Here is an 8908-nt window from a genome sequence, read left to right on the forward strand (position 1 = left end):
TGCGCCGCGTGGAACCTAACTCCATCCATCTTCTGGAATCTGTAGGAGAGTGTGGAAGTCTCGGGAGGTACTCAAGCCAAGAAGTGGAGCTACTGAGTCATGGGGGTTCATAATTCTATGTGAATCTTGACAACGTTATGAGGCAGGCACTGTGATTCTTACATCCATTCTGCCGGTAGAGGAAACAGACCCAGAGAAATTGGCTTGTCCAAGGCGGCGCAGGCGGCGCAGTGAGCTGGCAGCAGAGTTCATAGAGTACATGTGATGGCGGGACGATGCCCATCTCTGTTTTTTTTTATGATTCTCCTGCCTCCGCTTCTCTGCATGCTGAGATGGCAGGCTGTGTGCCCTCCGCCCAGCTAATGTGTGAACCCAGGGCTGCGCAAGCCCGACACAGTCTATCTACCAACTGCGCAGCCTCCTCAGCCCCGGACTTTCAACTCCAGATGGATACCTTGTTTGGGTTGTGGGTTCAGAGCACAAACTGGAGGTGATATCAAGACTCTTTGACGCTAGCTAGTCACTTAACTTTTCCAAGTCATAATTTCTTCATAGTCATAATTCGAAGCTTTCTTGAGAGGTTAATTTTAAAGCTCAGGTGTGATGACCTAAGTAGAGAAAATTCTAACGGAACGTGGTATAACTTTCTGAACACAGCGGCTGCTGCCTCGAAAAATTTCAAAGTTCTCTTCTCTTTGCAGAAGCTTAGAGCCGAAGAGTGGATGATCTCACCTTCTTCCCCGGAAGGAAGATGCAGAACTTCCTGGGAACCGCACATCCCTCCTTCCTCCTCGGAGCCCAAATTCTAAGAAATGCAGCTAAAATTGGCCCTTAAACAGCTTTTGCAGAGCACGCCGCAGCTTTTTTTGGGCCTAGAGAGCCAGTTTCCATGATGAAAGTGGCACAGAAGGAGAGACCCAGCTAAAAACAGCCACCGCCCAGGCTGGTGTTAACAGGATGCAGCCTACCCTAAGATCTGGCGATTTAGACGCCAGGCTTCCTCAGCTCTTTCATGTATGGTCACTAGGTGGCGGCATCGCAACGTGCGGAGCGGCAACACGCTCCAGGAACCCTTCTGCAAGTGAGGCCCATAGAACATTTACTGGTGCAAAATTCGCAACTCAACGTCTTGCTTTTATTTTGGGACATGCATTTGCATTACAGGAGTTACACCGGAGTACTTCTTCTAGGGGCTATCTTTAAAGGTTTGGAAACAAAAGCCAAAAGTGTGCAAATCGACCCCATAAGGTCTTGGGTGAAAACACCAGACACCCTAATTTACCTAACCCCTTAAGTTCATCATGTTAGTGTGGCTTCTTTTTGAACGTTCCAGCAGAGATGGCAGAGACTAGAGGGGGATGGTGCCCATTGGGAGTAGAAACCAGTTGCCTCCTTCTCTGGGTGCAGGCAATGTGACTGTCTTTTCCTTAGGTCTCTGAGGTATTATAACCTACATCCTAAACGGAGAGGGGAGGGAAATCTTCTCCCCTTTATTATTTTTGAGACAGGGTCTCTCACTGAATCTGGCCAGTCAGTGAGGGCGATATTGCTGGGGTGACAGACACTTGTAGCGACCTGCTCGCTCTCCTCATCTGGATGCTGGGGATCCTAACAGGTCCTCAGGCTGGCACAGCTGGTGCCTAACCCAGCGAGGTGCCTCTCTGGCCCCATTATTTATTTATTTGACTGTTTATTATTATTTTTTCAGTATCTCTCTGGTCTGGCATATAGTAGATGTTCAACATTACACATCAAGTTTTCCCGTCCAAAATGTTTGGGACCAGAAGTGCTTTGGATTTAGGATGTTGGAATATGCATAAATACAGCAAGGTATCTCTGGAAAGGTTCCCAAGATAAACACTCAGTTCAGTGATGCTTTGTGTAAACCTTTTCTGCATAGCCAGAAGGCAATTTTCTACACTGTTTTCCATGCACCTGTGTTTTGATTGCAGCTGTCATGGGAGGTCACATGTGGAATTTTCCACTGGTGGCCTAAACTTCTAAGTTTTAGATTTTGGATTTTTGGGTTAGGGAGGCTTATTGTCTTGGTTTGGGGGCCACAGAGGAAGGTGGACAGGATGGGCCAATGGCACCCAGGATGGTGCCCTGTGTGGGCCCCAGGGAAAGTCATCTAGAAATGACAATTCTAGTTCCTGTCTGGTTCCCATCTGAAGCAGAACCTTCCTGGATATCCTCTTCAGGGGTCTCAGAGCATGTGAGTTTTGAGGGGCCCCATGCCAAGGCTTTGCCTCTGGCTCTGGGAAACAACTCCCAGGTTCTCACTCCATTATAACCTTTTCTCTCATTTTTCTCAGACATCTCCAGCTGCCTCTGCCTGAGCATGGGTGTGTCAGGCTGACACACTGCAGTGTGCACAAGTGTGTCAGGTTATGCACTGCACCGTGCACAGGTGTGTCAGGTGATGCACTGCACCGTGCACAGGTGTGTCAGGTGATGCACTGCACCGTGCACAGGTGTGTCAGGTGATGCACTGCACCGTGCACAGGTGTGTCAGGGTGACGCACTGCACCGTGCACAGGTGTGTCAGGGTGACGCACTGCACCGTGCACAGGTGTGTCAGGGTGACGCACTGCACCGTGCACAGGTGTGACAGATTATGCACTGCACCATGCACAGGTGTGTCAGGTGATGCACTGCACCGTGCACAGGTGTGTCAGGTGATGCACTGCACCGTGCACAGGTGTGTCAGGTGATGCAATGCACCGTGCACAGGTGTGTCAGGGTGACGCACTGCACCGTGCACAGGTGTGTCAGGGTGACGCACTGCACCGTGCACAGGTGTGTCAGGGTGACGCACTGCACCGTGCACAGGTGTGTCAGGGTGACGCACTGCACCGTGCACAGGTGTGTCAGGGTGACGCACTGCACCGTGCACAGGTGTGTCAGGGTGACGCACTGCACCGTGCACAGGTGTGTCAGGGTGACGCACTGCACCGTGCACAGGTGTGACAGATTATGCACTGCACCATGCACAGGTGTGTCAGGTGGTGCACTGCACCGTGCACAGGTGTGTCAGGTTAATGCACTGTTGGGTGTTCTGCCTCCATGAGCTTTCAGCCTGCAGATTTTGCTTGTTACTTGGCTTCTAGCTGAAGCATCCTCCTTGTCCCTAGTGACTGGAAAGTGGACAGCTCTGGCTATTCTCTTGCCTTCCTCATCTTTGGCCACCTTAAACTTTCGTCTCTCACACTCTAATTTTCTATTTCTTTGCTGTTGCCTAGGTTTTCCATGGCCCAATTTGGGACCATCACTATATCTCCTAACTGAGTCTCTTCCTCCCTTATTTTGTATAATCAATACATGCTAACACAAAAACAGGGAAAAGGCCCCCCAAGTGACTGGGGTGAAATTAGGGGCAGCCAATTCTTGCTTTTCATGGTGTGGCCCACAGACTGCAAGCTTCAGGTTGTAGTTAGAGATGCCAGGCTCCATCCAGGCCCACAGAGTTGGCATTTGCCTGTTTTCTGACCTCCCAGTGACTCTTGTGCACTTGAAAGCATTTAAATAGCTGGACCAGCGGTGGGTTGTTGGAGGATGCCAAGGCCTCTTGGACATTAGCACAAGGGGCTGGATTGGAATTCTCCTATATCCTTGACATGTCTTAGTTCAAGACACGACTATCAAAGAGATGTAACCAAGCTCATATTCACCATTTATCATTCTCCCTTGATAACCGAGGAGGATCCCTAAATGTTCATTCCTGGATCTTACTTGAGTCAATGAGCAGGGTGATGATGTGGACAATTTCTCCAAAGGATCTGAAAGTGCAGTGAGAATGAAATCTGGACAGAGAACCAATAGCTTTACACGTAGCAACCCCCTTTCCAACACCACTGTCCCAGAGCAGTCGCTCTCAAGGGAAGTGCTCAAAGCAGCAGCTGCAGCAGCTCCCCAGGACTTGATCTGACACAGCGATTCCAGAGTTCACCTTAGAGCTACTGAATCAGAAATATTAGGAGCAGGATCCAGCAATATGGTTTCAAGTCCACGCTGTTTCCCAAAGCACAGGTAGGAACCAGGGCCATTGCTCCTGTTAACTGGCCTGTTTGTCCACAGCCACAGTTCATCCACTGCTTTGTTTTGTAACAGGAAACAAGTTGGGCTGCCCTGAAAAGGCTCTCCAAGGCTCACCATCAGAACTGAGACTGCCGGGAGACAAGTCGCCCTGGGCTGTCTTTAGCCCCATTCAAAGCCATTTATTGCCCACAGGGCGTTTGACCTAATGTCCTTGCAACTATTAGGTAAGATCCCTTTTGAAATGTACAAACAAACGCCTGGTTTCCAACCACCAAAAGGCTAAGAATGTCATCAGATAACATCCGAGGCAGAGATTTCTTGCTTTTCTGTAATTTGCTTGCCTATTTCCATCATTGTAGTGTGCATGTACGTGTGTGTGTGTGTGTGTGTGTGTGTGTGTGTGTGTTTGCCAGCGTGACTCTGTGTGTGTGCGTGCTTGCATGTGTACATGTGTGTGAGTATGTGCATGTGCGCATGTGTGTGCATGTGTGTGAGTGTGTGCATGTGTGTGAGTGTGTGCATGTGTGTGAGTGTGTGCATGTGTGTGAGTGTGTGCATGTGTGTGAGTGTGTGCATGTGTGTGTGTGTGAGTTGGCTAGAGCTTAACTTTGGGTGTCTTTCCTTAGGTGTTATCCACCTTATCTTTTCCGGCAGGATCTCTCACTAGGCCAGGATCATTCTGAACAGGATGGACCGGCTGGCCAAAGACCCCCAAGGAAGCTTCCTCTGGTTCCCAGCATTGGGATAGCAAGTGTGTACCGCTGTGCTGTGTCCGGTTTTTTTAAATGAGTTCTGGGGACTGAACTCAGGTCTTCATGACTACATCACAAGTGCTTCAACTGAGCCTTCTCCCTATCCCTCTGCTAGCATAGTACAATGCTGTATACTGTGAATATGGATTACTTTCATTAGTTAATTAAAAAACTGATTGGCTTATAGCAAGGTGGGATAAAGTTAGACAGGACAATCAATACTGGAATGAAGAGGGGTGGAGTCAAGGGAAACAACAGTAAGCCACCGAGGAAACAGAAAGTAAAGAAAACTAGGTAACAAGCCATGACCCACATAGCAAAGCATAGATAAGAGATCTGGATTAATTTAAGTGTAAGAGTTAACTAGTAACAAACCTGAGCTATCAATTGAGCATTTATAAGTAATAGTAAGTCTCTGTGTTGGTTATTTGGGAGCCGGCAGTCAGGACAGGAAATGTCTGCCTACATTACTATCTGTAAAGAACCTAGTTTTATTCTTTTTGTTTGTTTGTTTGTTATGCTACTATAAGGACATCATGAAATAGTTACCACTATGAGTCATTGCATTTAGGACATCCTGAATCTGGATTCCAGGGCCATGGTCCCTCAGATTTCCTTCAGAATAATCTCTCTTCTTCCTTCTGAGGTGAGAGCTCTACTAAGCTTTGCATGCTGGATGACAGTAGTGAAGGTAATCTTCCAGAAACTCTGTTTTCATCTGTACGTCCACGTGTGCTGAATCTCTAAAACAGAAAGAGAGGCATTGGGGGCCCGTGGGGCAGCCCAGCAGATACAGGTTTCTTTCTGCTGGGATGAAACACCATGACCAAAGCAACTTATGGAAGAAAGGCTTGCAGTTCCAGGGACTAGAATCCATGATATAGAGTGGAGGCCGCAGGCATGGCAGCTGGAGCGGAAGCCAAGGGCTCATAGCTCTTGTGGTTACAAGGCTCAAGAGGCAGAAGAAACACATTGGACACGACATGAGACTTTGTAACCTCAAAGCCCTCCCTCAGTGACGTACCTTCTCCCCAGCAAGGCCACACCTCCCAAACCTACCCAAACAGCTCTGTCAAGTGGGGACCAAGCATCCCAACATCTGAGCCTATAGGGGCCATTCTCACTCAGAAGACCACAAGGTGCCTACCGCTCCAAGTTCAGTTTCTGGACCCACATAGGAGAATTTACTTCCACTGGCTGTCCAGTGGCATGTGGGCAACCCACCCAAAAGAAGTACAGATGTAATTAAAATCTAAAAAGGAGACACTGAGGCAAAAGGAGAAGCTGCTGCCACTCTGTCAGCTGCTCTCACCTGTAAACTAAGGGAGTTATTGAAATCAGTCTTCTGTGAGACCCAAAGTTATGGTTTAAGTTTTAATTACTGAGCCTAAGAGATCCAGGAGACAAAAATGCCTCTAACCTGTAAACCCTCTTGCCTGAGGATAGATACTTCCTGAAATGCTGGAGGCTATTTATTTAAGATAACAAGCCAATTGTGTGGTTTTCACTCCTCTAAACAAGTTTGTGTGACCCGCCCACACCAGATGTACTGAGGGCTGTAGACTTGAGGCAAGCGGGCAGGAAATAGGTCAGGATGTATGCCTGCCTATGATTGGATGTAGGCTGGAGGCATGCAAGCAGGAAGTACATTCGGATATATGTCTGCCCCTAATTGGACCTGATGGGAAATATGGTAGTCTCTGGGATTGCCCTTTTAAGCCTCTTCAAAATGACTTGTTGCCATTTTCTGGGAACCCTGGAATGGGACCTGGCCAGAGTCCATTATCCTGGCCAATATTTATTAATGCTTGCTTCAAAATTGAATTGTGGTAGTGGTCTTACTCTCGATTGGTGGGTCTAGCACTTTCTGTGGTTTGTGAGAGGAGTATCTCTGGGGCTTGCTGCCAGCCCCCAGCCTGACTGAAGAGTGCCAAGACAAAGGAAAGACCCATCTCAAACGAGCCAGGTAGATGATACCCGAGGATTGTCACAAATTCGAGGCAAGCTAAGAGTGATGATGATGATGATGATGATGATGAAGACAGCCCCCTCCCCAAACAGGAAAAGATAAAAAAAAAATCCACACACAAAGCTGGTTCAATTTGTCTCCTAAATTTTACTCATTTCCATGTGTGTATGTGTGAGTACACACAAGAGTGTGAGCAAGGGTTGTGTGTATAGTGAGTGGCATAGTTGTGTATGTTTGTGCACTTCCACAGAGGCCAGAGGAGGATGCCAGTGCTCCATTCTATCGCTCTCTTTATTTTATTCCTCTGAGGTAGGCTTCTCACTGACACTGGAGCTAAGCTAATGAACAGCAAGCCCACTGATGGTCTGGTCCCCACCCCCACAGTGCAGGGTTTCAGACACAAACACAGACATGTCTATCTTTTTACGTAATTTCTGGGATTTGAACTCAGGTTCTCAAGCTTGTGCAGTCAGGGCTCTTTTCCTCAGAACCACCTCCTCAGCCCTCTATCTCCTTTTGTTCCAGCTGCTATAGCAGAAGTTTTGAGGATGCGCTTGTGAATAAGTTTGCAACTTTGCGATCACAAGTCTTTTGCTTTTTCTCTTCTCTGCATTTCATTAGTACCAGTAGTTCATAACTTCATCTGCTTACGGGATCACTCAGCTGAGAGAGAGAGAGAGGGAGAGAGAGGGAGGGAGGAAGGGAGAGAAAGAGAGAGAGAGCGGGAGAGGGAGAAGGAGAGAGAGGGAGAGGGAGAGAGGGAGAGAGAAAGAGAGAGAGTGGCGAACAGCACACGGCACTTACTGCCTTAGCCACTTTAAGTGTACGGTGCACTTGTGCTTTGCACATCCCTGCCTGTGTCCTCTCCCTGCAGGCCATGCTATACATTCTGCTTTCCGAACCTATGAGATTCACTCTGCTGGTCCCTGTTACAAGGGGCCTCACAGTCTTTATTTACTTTTCTGTCCCTGGTTCATTTCCCATACTTGATGTTTCTAGGGCTCTGTGATGCTTGAGCATATAGGACTTTTCTTTCTTAAGGATAACACAAAAGTATTTATTACCTTTATTATTATTATATGCTACCCATATGTGCATGAATAGGGAACAATCTCCTGGTGTACAGACAATTTACCAGTGGCCGCATCCCCAAAGAATGCTTCTCCCTCCCCAAAAGGTCCAGAGAACAGCATTTGCAGCCTCCTTCTCCATCCTCCTGCTTTTAACTTCTTTCTGCCTCCTCTCTTCTCCAATGTTTTTCTTTTCTTGTTCCCCAACATAATATTTTTTATTAATTATTTGGGAATCTCATACCATGCACTTTGATCCCACAGGTTTCCCATTCCTCCCAGGTCCACCCTCCCACCATTGCATCCTCTCTCCCCTAAAAGAAACCCACCAAGCCAAGATGTCGGGTTCCAAGTATAAGCCCATGCCCCTGGCCACTCTCTCCAAAACCCTCGACCCAGCCGAGTATGACGTGTCTCCGGACACCCAAAAGGCGCAGATCGAGTGCTTGAGCATAAGGGCCCGGCTTAAACGGGAATATCTGCTTCAGTACAACGACCCCAAACACCAAACGCACATCGAAGATCCTGCCTTGATTCGCTGGACCTATGCAAGATCAACAAATATTTATCCTAATTTCAGAACCACCCCAAGAACTCACTTTTAGGAGCTGTGGCGGCATTTGGGCCCCTCATCTTCTGGTATTACATTTTCAAAACAGACAGGGACAGAAAGGAAAAACTTATCCAAGAAGGAAAATTGGACCGATCTTTGAATATCACCTATTAATTTTGGCAAGGATGACACGATCCTTGTATAAATAAATCTATTATCACTGAAAAAAAAAAGAAACCCATCAAGTCCAATTTGCATTGCCTATTACTCATCGGAGCATGGCTAAACTCCAGGTAGCCAGCCCCTTAAAGAAAACTGAATCTGCTCCCCACCCTGAAGCCGTCAACTGTGAGGATCTATACTTCAGCATCGTTGCCACAGTTTTTAAGAACTCTCTTCTATGGCTTCTTGTCTTTGAATGGGCCAGGGAGCCAGACCAGAGCCATGCCAGGTTTCTAGTAGCCCCTGCCAGGGACCAGGCCTTAGTTTCAGTCTACTGGAGGAGGCTGGAGCTGAGCAAGCAGTT

General features: G+C 47.7%; 1 pseudogene; it reads left to right on the top strand.

Moving 5' to 3' along the window:
* The first annotated feature begins 8167 nt into the window (after positions 1–8167).
* Positions 8168–8619, top strand: LOC142859557 (NADH dehydrogenase [ubiquinone] 1 beta subcomplex subunit 4 pseudogene; annotated as a pseudogene).
* Positions 8620–8908: the final 289 nt, after the last annotated feature.

Source organism: Microtus pennsylvanicus, chromosome 11, assembly GCF_037038515.1.
Source record: "Microtus pennsylvanicus isolate mMicPen1 chromosome 11, mMicPen1.hap1, whole genome shotgun sequence".
NCBI classification, from domain to species: Eukaryota; Metazoa; Chordata; class Mammalia; order Rodentia; family Cricetidae; genus Microtus; species Microtus pennsylvanicus.